The sequence below is a fragment of the Monodon monoceros genome, unplaced genomic scaffold, assembly GCF_005190385.1.
Source record: "Monodon monoceros isolate NGI ecotype Baffin Bay Population unplaced genomic scaffold, NGI_Narwhal_1 Super_Scaffold_6, whole genome shotgun sequence".
NCBI classification, from domain to species: domain Eukaryota; kingdom Metazoa; phylum Chordata; class Mammalia; order Artiodactyla; family Monodontidae; genus Monodon; species Monodon monoceros.
The window spans coordinates 72863161-72875724 of record NW_021703783.1 but is presented as its reverse complement, the minus strand read 5'-3'; the positions used below and the strand labels follow the sequence as shown (position 1 = coordinate 72875724).

Genomic DNA, 12564 nt, shown 5'->3' with positions numbered 1-12564 from the left:
TTTTTAGTGAGGTTGATGGACCTAGAGTCTGTCATACAGAGTGAAGTAAGTCAGAAAGAGAAAAACAGATACTGTATGCTAACACATATTCATGGAATCTAAAAAAACAACAACAAAAAATGGTTCTGAAGAACCTAGGGGCAGGACAGGAATAAAGATGCAGACATAGAGAATGGACTTGAGGACACGGGGAGGAGGAAGGGTAAGCTGGGACAAAATGAGAGAGTGGCATGGACATATATACACTACCAAATGTAAAATAGATAGCTAGTGGGAAGCAGCCGCATAGCACAGGGAGGTCAGCCCTGTGCTTTGTGACCACCTAGAGTGGTGGGATAGGGAGGGTGGGAGGGAGATGCAAGAGGGAGGGGATATGAGGATATATGTATATGTATAGCTCATTCACTTTGTTATAGAACAGAAACTAACACACCATTGTAGAGCAATTATACTCCAATAAAGATGTTTACAAAAAGAAAAAGAGGGCTTCCCTGGTGGCGCAGTGGTTGAGAGTCCGCCTGCTGATGCAGGGGACACGGGTTCGTGCCCTGGTCCGGGAGGATCCCACATGCCATGGAGCGGCTGAGCCCGTGAGCCATGGCCGCTGAGCCTGCGTGTCCGGAGCCTGTGCTCCACAACGGGAGAGGCCACAACAGTGAGAGGCCCGCGTACCGCAAAAAAAAAAAAAAAGACATGGAAGAACTTTAAATACATATTTAGTTTTCTTAAAAGTGAAAGAAGCCAATCTGAAAAGGCTACCTATTACATGATTCCAACCACATGACATTCTGGAAAAGGCAAAACTATGGAGACAGTAAAAAATATCCGTGGTTGCCAGGGGTTGGCAGGGAGGGGATGAATAGGTGGAGCACAGAGGAATTTTAAGGCAGTGTAACTATTCTGTATGATAATATAATGAAGGATACATGATGTTACACATTTGTCCATACCCATAGAATATACAACAAGAGTGAAGCCTAATATAAACTAGGGACTTTGGGTGATGATGACATGTCAAAGTAGGTTCATCAATTGTAGTAAATGTACCATTGTGGTAAGGAATGTTGATAATAGGGAAGGCTGTTCATGTGTGGCAACAGAGGGTATATGGGAAATCTCTCAATTCTTCCTCTCAATACCTTCCTCTCAATTCTTCTGTGAAGCTAAAACTGCTCTAAAAGACCAGTCTTAATAAATTAAGAAAAAATTAAGTTTACTAAAAGAAAAAAAAAAACATAGATCCTAAAAAGGGTGATCAAATCAAAAGTCACAAGAAAAACTTGCAAATAAAAATTGTACCACAATCTGAACAATCTGTCTGTAGTTTAGTTATTAGTATTGTACCAAAGATAATTTCTTAGTTCTGACAAATGTAGCATGGTTATTTAAGGTGTTCACATTAGAAGAAGCTGAATAAAGGTAGCCAGGAGCACTCTATTGCTATCTTTGCAACTTCTCTGTAAAATCTAAAATAATTCCAAAGTAAAATAGGAAAAAAAAAATCTCCACATAGCTTTCTGGTACGAAAATTTACGTGCTTGTAAGATTAGTCATTGCTTAGGATGGCTTTTCTTCCAAAAACCCTTACTGCAATGAGTCAAGTAAGTCAGTTGCTCAGGGCACATATGTAGAAACTGACGGACCTTTTTTCCAAGCCTCGCTCTATTATTTACTAGCTGTGTGACTTGGAGCAGGTTTACTTAACTTCCGTAAGTCTCTACTTCTTTCACCTATAAAGTGAGTACACTAATACTTGCCTATTACAAAATAATCCAGAGTGCGTTGCACATTGCCTGACACATTGATAGTGCTCAATAAATGTGACAGTTAGTAGTACTGATTGATATCTGTATATCATCTGTGTGTGTGTGTCAAAATTTAACCTCTCCACAGGCAGAGCTGCCTATGCAGCACTCAGTGTGTCTCATCACTGCCCCAAATGAAACGCTAGACTTGTTTTGCTGTGCTTTGGGTTCACAAACAGAAGTTTCGTTCCAGCCTTCTCTCAGAAATATGATTTTCAACTCAGCCCCTCTTTTATATTAAAGTAAGCACCATGACCAGATGGTCCCTGTTCTGGAGTTCCAGAATGACATTAGAAATGAGTGGGCAGAGGGATTTTATTAGTCATTTGTTGGCTTCATAGCAGCCACTTCCATGAAATTATAGGACAATGACAAAATTAAAGCAGCTTATGCTGGGCTTTGGAAAGCTGGTCTCTGTGTCTGCAAGTACTCACAGGTCAGGAATGTAGAACAGGGGCAATAAATTAAAGAGTTACTGCTTGGCAATCCCAGGTCCTTTTGGCTGAGAAGCCAAGACCTCTCTGGAGCTAGGCCCTGAGGAAAATAGTCTAATGACTGGAAATACTGCCATGCTGAAGAAGGCCTGCAACACCTCAGCCTTCTGGTTAGCATTACCCCACCAGTGGAAGGGAGATAGCTCTTAAAGGGCTGTGGGAAACTGCCCATGAACTGGATCTAATAGGTGAAAGAGAAAATGGAATCAAACCTGGGACTTTAAGCCAACCCATCAAGGCAGAGGCTCCTGTTCAAGTATTCCCTGGCCAGCCAGTCCCCTGATTACATTTCCCTACCTTGGCCGCCCTCGTCTCTGCCCTACCCGTTCCTCTCTGAAGCTGCCTTCCCACTACCTGCACCCACCTCCTCCAGCCTACCCTGCAGCTCCATCTCATAAGCTAATGACAGATACTGTGGAACAAATAAGCATGGAGCTTAGAGACTCAAGACCTGAGTTCTGGTCCTAACTCCACCACTCGCTATGTGAAAAAGAGAATGAACGTCTCTCACAGTTCCAGCTTTCTCACACTGAATAACTTCCTTTGCATTAAAAACAACAAATTCCTCATTTGGTCTATAATTTCCATATGGGATTGTTGGGAGGTTTAAATGAAACATTTTAAAAGTGTCTAGTACCTTGCAGGCACTCAATTGACATTAATTACCTCCGCCTTATTATCCATCAGAGAACTTTAGGAAAATACCCAGGGTTTAGTAGTATAATTTCCACTGTCATTGGCCTCAATTTTGGCCTTGCTCATAGCACAGTGAAAAGTAGAATGTCTTAGCATTCCAAGAAATATTGCCTTTTGAGTTTTTAAAAGCCAAGTGAATATCAAACTTGAATTGTCTGCTCTCTGAGCTCAGATTCCTCTGACAAAAATCGATTTTGATTGTTACACCAATATGTAGGAAGTAACTAGTGAATTGAATGGCCTTCTTTCTAAACACCCATATGATATTTGCTTGAATAATTTTGCTGACTCTTTCCACGTATATTTTTACTCTAAATCCATTGAGAAGAGAATAGTTAATGTGTCCTGGTCTAGATATTGTGTCTCCTTAGAAGCTTTTTATAAATATCTTCAAGATATGCACCCTCTTTTCCCAAAGAAAAGACACAGAAGAGATTGGAATCCACTTCTAAATATTATCCATTTCTTTAGCAGCTCCTAGAATTTCTAAAGGTGACAGAAAGTCTGCTTTTGTATTTTTTTGAGAATGATAGGGAAATAGAAGCCATTTACAACTGACTAAAAGGTTGTATTAACTTTTCAGATTGCCTTTCCTTTAAAATCTCAGGTTGGATTCTTAAGTGCCTTTGTTTCCAAAGCAGACAAGGGTCAGTCAGCTGCTGTGCTTCATCTGGACAGCGTGTTGGTGTCAGAGTAACTGTCATTTTTTGTGCAATGATTTCAGCAGGGAGCTCTTATCTGTCTGCACACCTCAAATTTCTGAACTCAGTAACAATTGATCAAGTGTTAACTAGACTTATTGTGGTGACCATTTTGCAGTTTTTACACGTATCGAATCATTGTGTTTTACGCCTGAAAGTCATATAATGGTATATGTCAATTATACTTCAATAAAAAAATTATGTATTTTTTCCCTTACCCTATATTGTACCTGGTCTCCAACTTATAGAATAAATTATATTTTAATGTGATTACTTAAAAAACTTTAGTTAGAATGATGATTAGATTTTGAATGAAGAATAAACATATGAAATTTTTTTTTAAAAATTGAGAAGGCTGGTAATGAAATGTAGCAGGTAAGAGTTAAATTCAGTGTATGGTAAAAGGAAAATTGTTTTAAGATGAAGAAGAGGAAGAGAAGAAAGCCATAAAAGCAAAGTAGAATAAATAATTATAACACCAGGGAAGCAGGGTGTATAGTGATTAGGAGCACAGATGCCCTATGTTCTCAATGCAGATCTACCCATGTTAGTTGTGTGATTTTAAGGAAATTACTTAACCTGTCTATGTCTTAATTTTGTCACCTATACCAGAGATGACGTGCTAATGGTATCTGTCTAATAAGGTTGCTGAAAGGAGTAAATGAGTTAGCATCTATCACATAGTAAGCACCATATAAACTTTGTTAAACAAATAAAAATCATAATGGCGTAGTAGATACATGACACTGCATTTGTCAAAACCCATGGAAATTTATAGCACAAAGAGTAAAATTCATGAAGCCCTCATCATGTGATAGGCACTTTCTATGCCTTAACTTTATAACCCCAAAATAACTGGTACCAGAAAAGATGCCACTTATAATGAATCAACCAAAACTAGGGTCTTAACTTTCATAGTAAGTAGTAAAAAAATAGGTTTGATTGGACATCCATTTCAAAAAGAAAACTAAAATTATGAAACTAACTTTATTAAAATATACATTTTTTAAAGTTTATATTATGCATGTATATTTATTTATTTATTTATTTATATTTATATAATTGGTTGCACTGGGTCTTAGTTGCAGCACGTGGGCTCCTTAGTTGCGGCAGGCAGGCTCCTTAGTTGTGGCTCAAGGGCTCTTTAGTTATGCATGTATACTTACATGGGAATTCTCAGAATTAACAAGTAACAAATCAACTTGTGTTTGTTTTAGTATAATTTTTGCAACCAAAATGTATGATGTCATGAAATGGCATCTTTTTCTTTGAAACATGATCTTAAATAGGATATTTTTACGAAAGATATTTTACGACTTGCTTAATTTTCCCAATATTTCTTTTAATCCCCTGATGTTCAAATCATTCTCCTCTGAAGAAGCTATCCTATTACCATCTTTGTCCCCCATGAAGTCCAGCCAGATCACACCACTTAGAGTTATTCTTTCCTGCCTTTGACTTCCAGAATCTTTTTTTCCCTTTCTTCTCTGGTAACCTCATTTCATTCTGTTGGGTATTATAATTAGTCATTTAAATGCCTTTCCTTTGCCAGAAAATGATACTAAGAACTGCAACAATGTCTAAGTAAGTTTTATGTCCTCTGTAGCACCTAAAATGGTGCCTTGTGTTCAGTCAGCTGCAGTTTCCCCATTTATAAACTAGAGGAGAGTAACAAAACCTGAAATTCCTAATTCACAGGATTACTGTGAGAACTCATGAGACTGACCTTCCGCCCCCAGACAGGGCCATGAGGCCACTGGCGCTTTCTTAATCTTCCCTGAGAATGCCAATCCCTCTGCTTCATAAGCCACAGCAGGGAGAGTTTAGAACTTTATATCTTCCCAATAGCCCAGGTTTGTCAATACACTTCGACCTGCATGGTAACTCCAGTCTATTAACCTCTGACCTCTGAGGTACAGCCTTGAGAACAATTCTGAGACCACGTACTGGACCAATGGGAGAGACTGCCATGATGGGATAGAAATGTCTGCCATGACTTTAGGATTGGGAACTGGTGATGTGTGATCTATAATCTCAAAGCATGGCCACCAGCAGTTACTCAGCCCCTGATTGTGCATGCTGCTTTTCACATCAAGGAGTAGAACTGATTTCCCCCCACTGAATCTGGGCTGGCCTTGTAACTTGCTTTGACAAATAGAATTTGGAAGTAGTGATGTGGGACTTCTAAGGCTAAGACTTGAATGAGACTAACAGTTTTTCCTTCTTCTCTTTTAGAATCCAGATGCCATCTAAGAAGTCTGACTTACCTGAGGCCACCATGCTCCAAGGAAGCCCAAGATAGCCATGTGGAGAGAGAGGGGCCGTGCAGAAGATCACCAAGGTGTCTGTCATGTGAGTGAAGCCTTATTGGACCTTCTGGTCCACTGAATGCAGTTGAATGACTCTAGGTGACATTATGTGGAACTGAAGAGCCAGCGAGATGTGCCCCACAGAATCATCAAAAATAGCAACTTGTTTTAAGCCATTAGGTATTGGGATGGTTTGTTACACAGCAATAGATAACTGAAACATGGTAGTTTGGACCAGAGTTTTGCCATTTCTAAATTAAAGGGTACTGGTTAGCTCCCAGGCCCCTATTCCAGGTAATCTAACTCAATTGCTTAGAGATTAGTATATTTTAAAACTGTCCATCAGACTCTCCTGTAGAATTAGGGTTGAGAACCACAGGTCCAGGTAGAATCATAAGTGGATGCACCAATTTAGAAAGTCAAACTGAGCTGAAACAGAGGAATAAGACTTTATCTGGCTAATCCCAGATAAACAAAATAAAACAAAAAGTCCTTAGTCATCAACAACAAGCCTCATTACGTCAGGCAAGATGCAGAGGAGCAAATAGAGAAGAACACAGCAATTAGAGATAAATGAGTAAACCGGAAGATAAAAGAACACTCCTCTTTGTTTTTTTTCCCCCTGAGCAAATATAATTTTTCTATGTTTTTTCTATCTCAGTCTTTTCCGTGTGTCTGTACAAAATGAAACTTGCCTGGAGTTGGGTGATAAAAGTCTACATTTCATTCCTGTTAATGTCATCTTGAACTAAGTTTGCAGTGTGTTTATGGGTCCATTAGGTCCTTATCCCCAAATTCAGGCCCAGTATTACCTGAGTTGCAGCATAATTAACCGTACAAACAAGATAGATAAATAGATAGATAGATAGATATACATATTTTTCTGCCAAGATTTTCAGGATGTTACATTGTGCCTCATATCCCATTTTCAACTGAAATTTGGATTAAAAATGTTTGACAGTTTTTGGTGAAAACACAAGAGGAAGGAGTTTAAGCCCCTCAGATGTGTGGAGTGCTATTATATATGTTCACATTATACTGGAAAGTCATTAAGGAAATACATATGCCAAACCACATCATCAATTTTGAGATATTGACTCTAAAAGAGATGTCAGTATTCTAGTCACATCAGCAGAGTTTAATTTCAACTAATGTCTACTGACATGTGACACTTTGCCTGCCCTTTAAACCATTTATATATTTGCTTTAGGCAAAATGCATTCTGTCTCTTTTGATATATAATTAGCAAGTACTTGAATCTAAAAAAACTGTAGACATGAAAGAAAGAAAGAAAGAAAGAAAGAAAGAAAGAAAGAAAGAAAGAAAGAGAAAGGAAGGGAGGGAGGAAGGAAGAAAGGAAGGAAGGAAGGAAGGAAGAAAGGAGGGAGGGAGGGAAGGAAGGAAGAAAGGAAAGAAAGAGAAAGAAAGTGCTGGTTTTCACTGGAGGTATGTCTGCTTTTGAAGCCTCATATTTCAGAAACTGAAATAAGAGTCTCCAGTGGTTTTGATTATAATCGTTGCTATGTGGTCCTTGCGCTTTCCAGGGCACCTCACATAAGACCACATGTGAGATTGGCTGAATAGTGCTGATTAGTGAATGAATATTACAGAGAAAAGCCTAGAGGTCTTTCAGCCCCCAGCCACTTTCCAGGAGGGGGAAGAACATCCTCTGGGCCAGGCACATTCCGTCTTTGGATGTGTTACTATGAAATACTTTCATCGCTCCAGTTTCTACTCATGTGGATTTTTCCTGGCTCCAGCTCAGCGACCTGATTCTCTAATTTTCCCCCCTCTGAGAACATACTTTTTTCTTAAGTTATTTTTTCTCTGAACTCCACACTGCCTCCCCTCCCTTCCCTTTTGATTTCTTATTCAGCTTGGAGACTACCTCACCAGTTGTGATTAGCCTGAATACTTGAGGGAGGGAGGAGGGCTCTCCTTAGGGAGCAGCAGAATAAAGCAAGATCCCTTCTTCTAAGAGTAAGGAAGAGAAACCCAGGCCCATGTAAGCTGATTAGGGCTCTCTCTGCTTTTTCATCTATTGTAAAGCACCAAACTCTGATGAGGGCCTCTTCTCTCTGTTATTTCATAAACTTAATTGACCCATACCACACACTCTCAGCTTGTTAGGCTAGATATACTTTCTAATATACTTTCCTGGACCAAGTAAAGAGCAGAAATATACAACGTTTAAGTGCAAGTTAGCAGCTTTCTCAGTTTTTCTATCTCAGTCTTTTCCGTGTGTCTGTTGTAAATGAAACTTGCCTGGAGTTGGGTGACAGAGGTCTGCATTTCATTCCCATTAATGTCATCTGGAGCTAATTTTGCAGTGTGTTAGTGGGTCCATTAGAACCTTACAAATACTATTTCTGTGAAAAAATTATGTTTCCTATGTTTTTCACAAGTCAATTTGTCATTTTTTTCAATCATAATAGCTATGATTCATGCATGCTGTGCTCTGTTCAGCTTTTTAACTACATTATCTCTAATAGTCCCCAAAATAACCCTGAAAGTAGTTATCAATATCCCCATTTTATAGATGAAGAGTCTGAAGCTTAGAGTTAAGTGTATAATAATTTGCCCAAAGGGGCACAGTTAGTAAGTGTCAGACCTGAGATTCAAACCCAGGACTCTTTAGCTCCAAACCTTTATATTAACCACTACGTTCAACTGCCTTTCAAAAACATGCATGGCCAGCTTGAAAATTATTGAAGAGGGAGAGAACGAGGAATTTTTTTTTTAAGAACAGGAAAGAAAGGAAAAGAAATGAAAAAGTTCCCTATTTGAGCATAGCATGGGGTGGGGATGAGAGTGGGGAGAACGAAGGAGTGGCTGTTCAGAGCTGTTTAAACTGAGGGCAGGGCAGTGCAGAAACACCCTGTTTTATGGAAAGCTAATTTAATACAAGAAAGCATGTTATCTAGGTGCCCAGTTTCCAAGAATGGTTACAGGCAATGCCATGTTTAAAAACCAGTTGTTGAATTTGATGCAAACTCTACCTAATAACAAGAAGTCGCTGAGCTGCCAGACAATCCCCTTTATCAATTGATGGCCGTTATCGATTTGGAGAAGAGATTGACTTCTCCCTTTTAATACAGAAAGCATAAAATTCTAGTCTGCTACCATAAAATTTCATAAACTTTCTCTTGACCCTTTAATAAGTATAAAAACAAGAAGAAATATGAAGACAGAAACCTACTTCATCATGTATGCACATCCCCCCTTGCATGCGAAGACCATAATATTTTATTCCCTTTTATGTATTTTTCAAATTTCAAAAAAAATCTATATAATTAGAATTATTAGGTACTGATTTAAAAATCTCTGTTGATTTGTATTAATTTATCAAAATTGATGTTGATAATGGGCACTTGCCATATGATTGCTTTATTGATAGACACTCTCTTTAGATCAAAGGCTCCTGACTGAAGAGCCTGTTATACTGACACCAAGCATACCAGGAACCTGCTCCCTGACCTATATAAGATAACTATTTTGTGTTTGGCTTTATCGTGGATGAAGCTCCTGGTATTTTCCAGAGCTGAGTTTCCAGAGCAACTATAGCTGAGAGTTGGCTGTCTGGCTGGAACTGAATCTCTAAGAGCTGCATAGATGAAATCATGGGAGACCATGGTGGCTGGTCAACAGATACTTGGAAACCTATGGGAAATGTAATTTCATTTTACCTTTGAGGTTTGTGTCAAGAAGATCATTCACTTTTGCAACCATGGCACTGAGACATTTTTGTAATTTCCCATAGTTTAAGAGCTTTTCATGCTGCATTAAGTATCTATGGTGTTTAAACAGCATTACAGCCTATTAAATCCACGACCCACAAAATAAGGAGCTCTATAGACACAAAAGAGTAATGCACAAGAACAGTTTTCTATAAGGTTATTTCTCTATAAAATAGAAAAAAGAAAGCCTTTATGTAAAATAGGAATTTGGGTCCTTGGGTCATTGATAAATGGAATATAAAGGGGAAAAAATTTCAACTGCTTCTACCTAATTTCCTCTGTCACATGATTTGACTTCTTACAGCAAATGTGTCTGTGGCATTACACATTCAAGGCATTAGTAGTCATTGCCTTAGAATTCATGACTTCTTACTTTCCATGCCGAAGTTTGACCACACCTGTGTACCCAATACGCAGCAAGGAACCTTCTCATTGCAATAAAAATAGCTTCAACCAGGGACTGCTCTAATTTTGCTTGGCTTTGGTCTTATGAAATGACTCACCTAACGCTTTTTAAAACTTCTCTGCATATTGAATAAATAAAATGTAACTGAATCACTAATTTGCAGTAACTAACTGCACTAACTAACCCTCACTTGAAGATAGAAGGATTGCAAAATTTTATGCCCTGAAATGAAGCTACTTTTTTTTTTTTTTAATGGATGCTTTGGAAAATCACCGTTTGACTTCTGGACACAGTGTTTCAGACTCCAGTGTTAATTTTATTAAGCAGTATAATCAGAAAGTCACTTGAATCATCATGTAATAATTTGTGTTTCTGGACCTTAATAGATATGGCTGTAAGAACTCAATGCTCAAGTAATTATTCCAATAAAGAGAGACATAATCAACCCAATGTTATTCAGACCCCAAAGTAACTCACTGTAGTGATTCTTTTTTTTTTTTAATGTAATCTTAAAAAAAAAAGAATAGAGAACTAGGAATTTTGGGAGGCTTCCTACAACGATGGTGAGTTGATAACTTTGGAAACTCGAAAGGAGGTAGAGAGACACATTTTATTGAATCTTACACCAAGTACACACAGTCTAAGGGAATGAGGGTAAATTTCCTAATTTCGATAGAATTTCACTCTACTCTTTAGCAAAATTGAACTAGTTGTACTGAGGGATCTCACCATACGCTATGGAGAATAATTTATGTATAATTTAAATACAAAAATAGTAAAATATTCAGGGAATACACCCAAATATCTGCAGTGTCACAACACTGTACAATAATATATAGTACCCATCACCCTCCCTTTTAAAATCCTGCTTATTAATGTTACTTTTTCTAGTCTAAATGGTACTCACATTCATTTATATGAAGGCTTTCTTAGATTACAATTTCACATTCATTTGACAAACATTTAATGAGTACTTAGTGCTGTGTTGTATAGAGGATGATGAATATGGTTCAGCATTCAGATTGCTCACAGAGTAGTTGCAGAGATAGAAATACAGGCCAATAATTGTCATTGTGAAAATGTTATGAGAGTATCAAGTATTATGGGGTCCCAGGGGAGGGGACCCATTCTCTGGTATCCATACTCCTTACAGGCTTTCATCCTCACCATGCCACACTGTTCTTATCCAGGTCAACAATGGCTCCCATGTTGCTAAATCTGGGTCATGTCTTAGTCCTCATCTCACTCAATATGTCAACAATATTTCACACAGTTGTTCATTTCCTCCTTCTTGAAAGACTTCCTTCACTTGGCTCCTGGGAGGTCACTCTTGCTTCACTTCATGTCTCACGGTCACTCCTTTTAAGTCTTCTGTGTTGGCTCTTCTACAGCTTTCCAAGCTCTGAACATCAAGTACTTCAGAACTCAGTCCCTGAACTCTACTCTCTTCTCCCTTCTCTCTAAGTGATCCTACCCCATTTCAGGGCTTTAAATATCATCTATTTCAGATAACTCCCCAATACCTACCCCCACCCACGATATTCCCACTGAACTCCAAAGCATTTATGCAACGGCCTACCTGACATTTCCACGTATAGGTCCAACAGGCATCTCACACATAACATGATTTTTTAAAAATCTTGATTTTTCCCACCCAATCTGTTCCTCCTACAGTCTTCGCCATCTTAATAGAGGGAAACTTCATCCTTCCAGTTCCTCGGGTCAGAATTCTGGGCATTGTCCATGACTATTTCCTTCACATTCTACCTTTCAGCTTTGCCTTCAAAACATATTCAGAATCTGACAACTCTTAATACCTCCCCTCTTGTCACCCTGGACAACAGTTGTCACCTGGATTATTACAATAGCCTCTTAGCAGGTCTTTCTGCTTTTGTTCTTGCCTCCCTATAGTCTATCCTACACATGGCTATCGTCGTGATCCTATTAAAATCTAAGGCAGATTATTTCACTCTTCTGCTTCCTACCCTTCAATGGTTTCCAGTCTTACTCCAAATAAAAATTAAAGTCCTTTCCACGGCCCACAAGGCCCTACAAAATCTCGCCCATAGCTACCTCTCTGATCTCATCCCTCACTTATTCACCTCACTCTAATCACACTGGCCTCCTATCATTTCCTCCAGTACACCAAGAATGCTCTGCTTTGGGCACTTTGCACTTGCTGTTCCCTCTGCCTGAAATGCTTTTCCTACTACCACTCCCCACTTTCTATATCCACATAGACTGAACTCATGCTTTATTTTCATCTCTGCTCTCATATTACTTCATCCTAGTGGCCTTCCTCAACCACTATTTAAAATAACATCCTCACCCACCTACCCTGCCTTATTTTTCTTCATCCTAGTTCCACCTGGCATGCACGCTGTTGCTTGCTACTTGTTTATTGTCCACCTGTTTC

The 12564-nt window shown here is 38.8% G+C and overlaps 1 long non-coding RNA gene across 1 annotated transcript in view; it reads left to right on the top strand.

Annotated features, from left to right (window-relative positions):
* Positions 1 to 6059, top strand: part of LOC114885873 — a 211256-nt gene extending 205197 nt beyond the window's left edge. The window contains exon 3 of the long non-coding RNA XR_003791204.1: positions 5932 to 6059. This is a non-coding gene — a long non-coding RNA (uncharacterized LOC114885873). The remainder of the gene's footprint in view (positions 1 to 5931) is intronic.
* The last annotated feature ends 6505 nt before the right edge of the window (positions 6060 to 12564 follow it).